General features: G+C 36.3%; 1 long non-coding RNA gene across 1 annotated transcript; it reads right to left on the bottom strand.

Moving 5' to 3' along the window:
* Positions 1 to 1,628: 1,628 nt before the first annotated feature.
* On the bottom strand, positions 1,629 to 8,450 carry LOC149167464 (uncharacterized). Its single transcript, XR_016260934.1, has 2 exons — positions 6,651 to 8,450; positions 1,629 to 1,979 (listed from the first exon to the last, which is right to left on the bottom strand). It is a non-coding gene; the product is annotated as an uncharacterized LOC149167464 (long non-coding RNA).
* Positions 8,451 to 8,668: the final 218 nt, after the last annotated feature.

Raw genomic sequence — 8,668 nt, 5'->3', positions numbered from 1 at the left:
CTCTTTTAGGTACTCATTTAAAAAAAAATGATAAACGAAATTCAAAAAGTAAAAGCTGCAAGTTTTAAAAATAAATTGGCACCTATGAACTCCTTCAAACAATAGAAGCACAATGCGGAAAAAATGATAGCAGACTTACCCTTATTGCAAAAAAATGGAAAATTCTTACCAATTCAAATCGCCTCCTCGGCAATGGCACCAAAATGTTGGGTGTAGGAATTGCACTTGAGCAAACTCCTAAACACTTAATTGTCAACCTGAGGGTTTCATAAACTTAAAGACGAAGCACAGGCAATGCCAGAAATGGTATGAAATTTTCCTATTTCTAATCCTACTTCTTGAAGGGAATATTTTGCAGAATCAGATAGAAAAAATTGGAAAGGCAATTTACACCAAGGAAAATCTAGTGCTGGAATGTAAAAGACAATTTGCAATTAAATCAAGTAAAGAAATTCCACACAACAGAAACAATCTTGAATCTTGAATGAAACGTTATGTTAATCTCCAGATGGATGATAAGCAGTCTGACAAGTTTGCCCTTGCAGAGTTCTGTCTTTCTTCTGATCTTTCTCCTACACAAACAACCTATCCTTGCATAGTTGCAATCTTGCTTGCACTAGTGCAGGTACAATATTTCTGTGTAAGAGTATATTCAATCTTCCTTACTGAAGAATTATGTATGCCTGAAGGTTCTCTAAGCCTCAGGACTCGGAGCACTCTGTTCCGGTGTCAAGAGACTTTTTCTTGCCCCGAAGTAGGGTTCCCTTTACTTAGTTTCCGGTTTACTTTCGAAAGATTAAAAGATATGCTGAAAAGGAATTGCAACTGTAATGAAGTTCTAAATTAACTAGCTGCGAGAAAGAAAATGCTTCAACCCATTAAACTTCATAAGGGAAATAAACTTCATGAGATGAAACATTTACAAAAGAATCCTTCAATAGCCTAAGTACTTTGTATGTGTCAAACAGTTTCGGTACTTCACCCACAATAATGATATTCTTTGCAAGTATAATTTGGTAGTTAATATAACTGCTTCTAGATCTTTTTAGACATGAACTTTTAATACCAAAAATAGTTACTTGATTTATTGATTCATTCCCTTGCGAAATAATAGGAAATAAAATGTAGGTGAGTGATTTAATGTTTGCTGCAACGAATGACTAAGCGCGGTGCAAGCAACAACACGCACTGGCGAAGGAAAGAGTTCCTCACATGATCTGCTTCGAAAATGAATTAAAACAGAAATCAAGAATAAAGTAAATGCATAAAAGATATCTTATAAATAGAAATGAACACAAATACTCTACAAACTATGGATCCATTCCACACATAGGCTACATAAGGTAATTTCATTAAGAACTCAATGATTAACGATTAAACTATTTCATCACACAACTGCTATGAAATGAACACACCGTCTTCCCAAATCACAAAAGCAAGAGGGGTCAACGAGCTAGGTTGGCCGGGCCCTAGCCAACTAGCTCGTTCAACTTATAAGGAACAAAAGCTATCAACACTTCAAATAACACATCAAAGACGAAATTACACGATGTGTGTGCAAACCATAATGATCCTCTTGTATTTACTTGATTCGACAAATTACATTATGAAGCAGTCCAACCCTAGAATGAGGCGATAACCAGATTACATAAACCAAAATAATAACTGATGGTTCATTAGCTTTCCTATCTACGATTTACATGATATATATCCTTCGGCTCTAAGACATTTACACTAATTACAGATAATTGTCATTCAGGCCTCTCAGCCGAACAGACTTAGAAACCAAATTACAAACTTGGCCAATGGTTATAATAACACAAGCTTCGTTGTGCCATGATCTATCTTTGGAGAAAAACCCCTCGATGCACGCCATCTACTTCAGTTTATCAGCAATTAAACTCAGATTTGAAGATCAAGATCTGTCCTCGTGGAAGATAGCTCTCGGAATCTCGGACAGTGGTGATGCAGGAATCTTCCTGCACTAGTCAACTCATACATTATTAACACTACGTTCCATGATTACTTCTAGGAAATCAATATGAGTTGCAAAATATGTAAATAACATGAAATATACATAAAAATATTAATAAAGTGTCGTAGAAAATCTTAATGTAAACTATGAGCATGTGCAGAAAAAGGGTAACCATCTTGTACTAGTGGAGGGAAGAAGGGTCTTGTATTAAGGTAAATCAGAGGTTGATATTGATGGAAATGGGGTAGAAAATAGGGCAATTTAGGATACCAACAATAACCTTCTAGGGTAAAGATGCTTCCAAACATGAAAGGCCATGAGGAGATACCATCCGTGATCCATTCATTCCCTTATAAGCTTCAGGGTGCTCTCTAATTGTTTGATTCTTGGTTATAACCATATTAATTGAATTGATGAATCAATTAAATCGTACCCCTTGTATTTGAGTACTTTGTCGCATAATTGTTACAGCAAGACTCTGAAGGACGGTGGAACCACCCATTATACAATGTTTTACACCTAGATAATCTAGTGAGAGCTTACGAAGAGATACAAGCTCACCCAGGATTGATGACTCGCACAATCACCCATGAAACATTTCAGGTATCTTGAAGGAGCACTTGGTTGATATCTCTTGTGCATTATTGAAAGGCACGTTCGAATTTTCTCCGATGCATAGAATATTTATTCTGAAGCGACAGAAAAAGGCCAATAACGATATCTTCACCAATTGATAGGGTTGTGCACAGGTCCATCGCCAATGTGTTGGAAGCAATATGCGAACGCATCTTTCTTCCAGTTTCATATGGGTTTCTCCCATCCATGAGCATTCGCTCCTTCTTTGTAGAAGTACAGAGGTGGACCAGGATAAAAGGAATCATGCATGTGGATGTCAAAATGTGTTTTGATCAAATAGAACAATCGACATTAATTCACTTACTGGAGAAACACATATCAGACAACCTATTCTTAGAACTAATAATGAAGTTCATATCTACTCCTATTTTGGATGATAAAGGACAAAATTATACCTCTACGAATAGGGGGAGAAGTGTTTTCTCCTCTCCTTATGAATGTGGTACTTCATGAAATGGATGGTTTCGCCCTGTCTATTTGTAAACAGAGAGGGCTTACATATGGGAATTATGTTGATGACTGCACAATTGACACTGAAGAGTGAATTCAAATTGCCTTGCATGAGATACACTAATCCAATTTATCTAGTTTCTTCAAACTAAGTTAGGCGGACTTTCTTTTCGGGTCAAACTAATAAAGAAATCCGGGTGTATCTTAGGAGAAAACTTGGTCTTACCTTTTAGGCAGAAAAACCGGGTGCCATAAAGATAAAAGTCCCTATAGATAGGGTAATAGATCGACTCACCAAAAAGGGCTTTCTTCATCCCAATCAACATTTTGTTTTGGGGTTGGGAAAGGATCTCGAGGCGATAAGCTATTGATACAAAATGGTGGCCCAGGGCATACTCCGGTATTATGGTCCATGCTGAAAGATAAGGAATCTGATATGCCTTTTCAATCGGGATCTCCTTCATTCACTTTGTCAGGCTATTAGAATGTTAACGGGTAGGGATTAAATTTGACCGGTAATCTGCACATCAAGGAATTTTTTATGACCTTTATATTTTTAAATTTCTCTTCACATGACTTTTAATATTTATTTTTATCTTTCGAAACATGTATAATATTTTTCAAATAAATATTGTTTGTTTATTATAGAAATACATTCATAAGAAATTGGATAACTATCATAATTTTTTTGGATTTTTTTGGACATTATTTAATTACTACTAGAATTCTGAGGCATTTTGTTACTAGAATGGAAAATCAAAATTAAAATTGTTCTAACAAACATAGGGTAGTTTTTAGAGAGGAGCAGGTTTCATGTCCAACTTGTGCTACCTCTAATATAGGGAGTCAATAATACTGCACTAAATCTGCATAGAATAATGTGCAGCCATGGCTGAAGAAGCTAGAATTAAAATTGCAAATGTTCAACAAAAAAATACAATGGAAACAAAAGGGATATTAATAAAGTGATAAATGTAAATGTTAGATCAATGCAGCCACCAAAAATAAAGTTCAGTAAATAAAAAAGAATAAACTCTAATTTATTCATTGATCTTAACATTTTGTGTTAAAGAATAAACTCTGATTTATCCATTGATCTCAACATTTTGTGTTAAGAGGAGGCACACTACCAGAAAAATACTACATAAATAATCTGATTACAGATGGGACCAGAAACTATCAAACAATTTCTCATTCTAATGCTTCACCCTTCATTATTTATATTCACTAATTTATGAGAGGAAATGACTTCTTGGGGAGTAAGAGTAAGTGTAAAAGAATGTAATCTGGAACAAACTCAACTTAGCTCCACTGTGTTCCATATAGACTTCTTGGGGAGTAAGACTAAGTGTAAAAGAATGTAATATGGAACAAACTCAACTTCGCTCCACTTTGTTACATATAGCCCCAACTTACATGAATAGATTTTAAAGCCCAACATGAAACATGTGGGACTAGATTCAACCAAAATTGTTGGGATTGTTTCTTGAATTTCAAGATTATACAACCACCCTAAAATAAAAATAGTTGGTTAGCCTCGAGTCTCTTTTGAATCTATGTGTTTTCCTCAAGCCTCTTTTGAATCTATGTTTCATTGTAGTAAATAAAAGGTCAAACTGCTTGTTTTCCTCAAATTTCTTTTGCCTCTTGAGTTTCTTTTGAGTCTATGTTTCATTGTAGTTGCAATATGTGGAACTAATCAACCAGTCATTAAGGCAGGTTATAAACACCATAAAATGGAACATGCCTACATGTTTGCTTGTCAAAGGTCTCTTTTGAATCTGTGTCATCTGTCATTAATCACATGCTAAAGTAATATTCATCATGTAATCACTTAGCTAGAATTTTAGAATAGTTTTTGTATTTTTATCCCCAAATTTTTAAATGTAAAAACAAATTAATACAATAAATGATATTACTACACCACAAGACAAAAGAGAGAAGATATTGTTGTTGGTTACCTTAGGAATTTTTCGACAGCAACCATGTTCACTCCACCCTTGGAACTATTTTCTGTATCTTAATGGAGAAGCTCGAAGCAGAAAGAAATCAGCAAACAAAGCACCTTCAACGAAGAAAAAATATTTCTCCATTTGCACTCGAGCTATGTCATTTCTATATAGTTGCAGAAAAGCGTCAAACAAGAAATAAATGAATAAAATTAACCCTTCACCGAAAGCAAACAGTGGAGGAGACAAGAGTCCACTGCCAGCACACTGAATGAATGAACACGGGATGCTTCACTTGTTTCATATTTTAGACCCTAAAAAAGGGAGCGAGGTAAGAGACTGAATGAAATCGATCCTGAATTAATGGATGCTTTCTTGGATGTTTTGGAACCGAAACACGATATTTATCACAATGCACCTGTTTTGAAAAGTGACTGAGCCCATTGTTGACTAGACACACCACTAGATCCTTGATCATATCTAAACATTGCACTCTTTTTTCATCAAAGGAGTACAAGTCCTTGTATGGTTTAGTAATGTATAGGCTCACCTTTTTCACGAACTTAGATCTATCTCTCTCGTTGCTTTCCTGATTGAGACCCATCGAGATCTTGCTACTCGTAACCCTACCTGGCCCGGATTGATCTTACTACCCTGATCTCTCTCCCTGAGATCTTCGTGATACCCGTATTTCTATTGAGACCTGTTTCTCTCTCTTGTTACCCGCTGCCTCTCTTCTTCTTGCCACCACCTATGCCAACGCTCACCTATTTCACCTTCGTTATTGATGGCAACCTTTCCACTACTCCAACTGTGGAAGCCTTTATATCATGTTTCATGCACCTAAGAGATCAATGTGTGTTTTCATCCGCTCTAGGCTTGTTTGGGCACCTTTTCTGTTCGCCCCCCTATCTCCTCTCTGGATGGGTATGGGAAATTTGACTGGCTTGGAATGATACTCAGACTGGTCGACCTAAGATACTTTGACGAGATAACTGGTTGTAACGTGGAAATGGAAATATGAGAAGAGAATATACAAATTGGGCGCACGCAAAATTCTGTTCAATGGAATCTCCTCTGGGATGAATCCCGGCTCAATGGGTGAAGAATGAAGGATCATGTCTGAACGATGTGAATCGATGGCTCATAAAGTTCAATATCTCCATCAAGAAGCTCCTGCAGGAGCTAAATTCAGGGTTTCCTGGCCTGAACATCCATTTTCTCGATTCATACCACAGTGTGATGGAACTTATCAAAAATCCGGCTGAATATGGTAAGTAATAAAGCATATTTATCCGTTTGAATAATGTTGTGATTTGTACATTTTTTTTTTTTTTCTCAAATTTTTTTTTATATACATGGTAGATTTTAGAAATATTTTGGAATTTGACAGAGAGACATGAACTTTGTTATAATTTTTCCAGATATTCTCTATAAACCTGAAATAACAATAACATCAAAGTGAAATATAAACTTCCTTGCTATCTCTAAAATATCCCAAAATCCGAGTTTAAAATAAATACAACGAAATAAAACTAAATTACCTGCCCCACTATCTCTAAAATATTCACAAAATCTACAATTAAAAACGAAACTAGATTAATTGTCTCTATGTTAATGATATATAATGTAGTCAGTACCTGGTTGATCGATGTGCAGGTTTCAATGTATCAGATGCTCCATGCTGCAGCATGGATACAACCATCGGACAGTTTTGTTTATCAAACTCTAATGTTTGTGCAGATCGTAGCCAATATGTTTTCTGGGATGCCTTCCATCCCACAGATGCTGCCAACGTAGTTCTTGTGGATATGTTTTTATCCCAGCCTGGTTCACTGCCATTGATTTCTCCAAGTACAGCTCCAGCTCCTGCTCCTGCTCCTGCCACTGTCAATGTCAATTCTCAGCGCTAGCCACCAAAGTTGTTTTCGAGAACGTTTCATTCTGGTCAGCCATATCCGTATTTACCTTATGCTCATAAATAAAGCAGAATAAAGCACATATTGCTGGATAAATATTGAAGGCTGGGTGGATTGATAACAAGGAAATTGTGCAACTTCAGGTGAAGAATACTGGGCTAGTAGCCTTGTAACACTAAATATCCGAGCAGCTAAGGTTTGGTCAAAAATAACCTGAGATACTTTCTCGGATGTCTGTGTCTTGATGAAATTTCAAGAGAATACTCTGCTATCTATGGCCAACTAGCAAATGTAGAATAATATATTTACCCTGTAGCCGAAGGATTCTGCAATGATGAAAGACAAACCCTAATGCCAAACAGCACAACAAATACTCTACACCAAACACCCTTATGTAGACACTGTAACAGATCCCTAATAAAGTCGTAACAGATCCCTAATTAAGTCATCCTGAAGAAGTTCCCAAGAATCATTCTGCTTTCTATGGTCGAATTCTAAGTTCAGATGAAATACCTTGCAGCCCAAGGATCAATCATCTCTCAAATCAAGAATGTCAAGGACCAATAGCGCCAATGCTAAATACTCAACTAATAAAAATGACACTAGAAAATACTCAGCCACAACCCCTTTATATTGATTCTGCAGCCACTGAGCCTTCATTCACCTACAACTGAATATGTAAACCATCTAAACAAGCGAAGCAATAACGTTGAAGGGGGCGAAATGATTCAGATAATACGTATCGCTGACCATATCACTTATAGAATGAAACTTCACAAAAATACCTGAAGGAGGACGCTAGATTTTTTAACAGTAAATTGAAACGTATCGCTTGCCATGTCCAAACCTATGGAGAACCCATCCCCAATCCACAATCCCATCCTCGGTTCAAATCTCAACATAACCGCATATAATATATAAGTTATTAGAACATGTAAAAGTGGGAACAAAAATAATATAGAAATTAAGGATATAGAGCACCAATATAGAATAGAAAAATAAGATGGTAAAAACTTGCGCCTCGTATCCTGCGACGCAAAATACCAACAAGTAACCATATAACAAGTAACCATATTTTAGAATTTCCTAGAGACAACCACAAGCAAGATGCGAAAACCAGATGAAAACCCTTTCCTCCATCCATTGAATGAGGACATTCATCGCATTGCGTCTCCCTTCCATCCCTGTAAAGGGACGAACAATGGGAAAAAAGCGAATGAAAGTGGGAATAAATCGATGTTTTGTGGGGCGAGATATTGAAGAGATCCTTTTCCATCGGCCTATCCCTCAACCTATCCTGAAACCCTAACTACCCATGAATCATTGCCGCATTTCCTGTGAAAACGTAGAATAAGTCTGTGTGAAAACGTAGAACAAATCTGCAAATAAGGCATTAGATTTCAGTCAATTTGAAAAACGGGAATGATCTAGATATCCTAAAGATCGATCCAGTGACCTGTACTTATTTCCATATATTTCCAATGAAGATTGGAGATAGATATTTCCCTGCCTAATTATTATTCTGGCCTTTGGTTTTTTTTGTAGGTATTAGATGATGGCAAAATATAGATCTCCAATCGATAGCCAGATCTGCTCATTCAACTTGTCCTGAAGATTCCATAATAACTAACTATTGTTGATCTTTGTTTTTTTTTATGGGAATTATATCATTGTAAAATATGTTTAATAACCCCCTTAGTTTTGAGCAATATGTGTTAAATTTAAATTATGGGATGGAG

Source organism: Pinus tabuliformis, chromosome 5_1 (assembly GCF_031772625.1).
Source record: "Pinus tabuliformis cultivar Carrire ecotype Pingquan chromosome 5_1, CPIR1, whole genome shotgun sequence".
NCBI lineage: Eukaryota > Viridiplantae > Streptophyta > Pinopsida > Pinales > Pinaceae > Pinus > Pinus tabuliformis.
The sequence above is the reverse complement of the archived record's forward strand: the minus strand, read 5'-3'. Positions and strand labels throughout refer to the sequence as shown.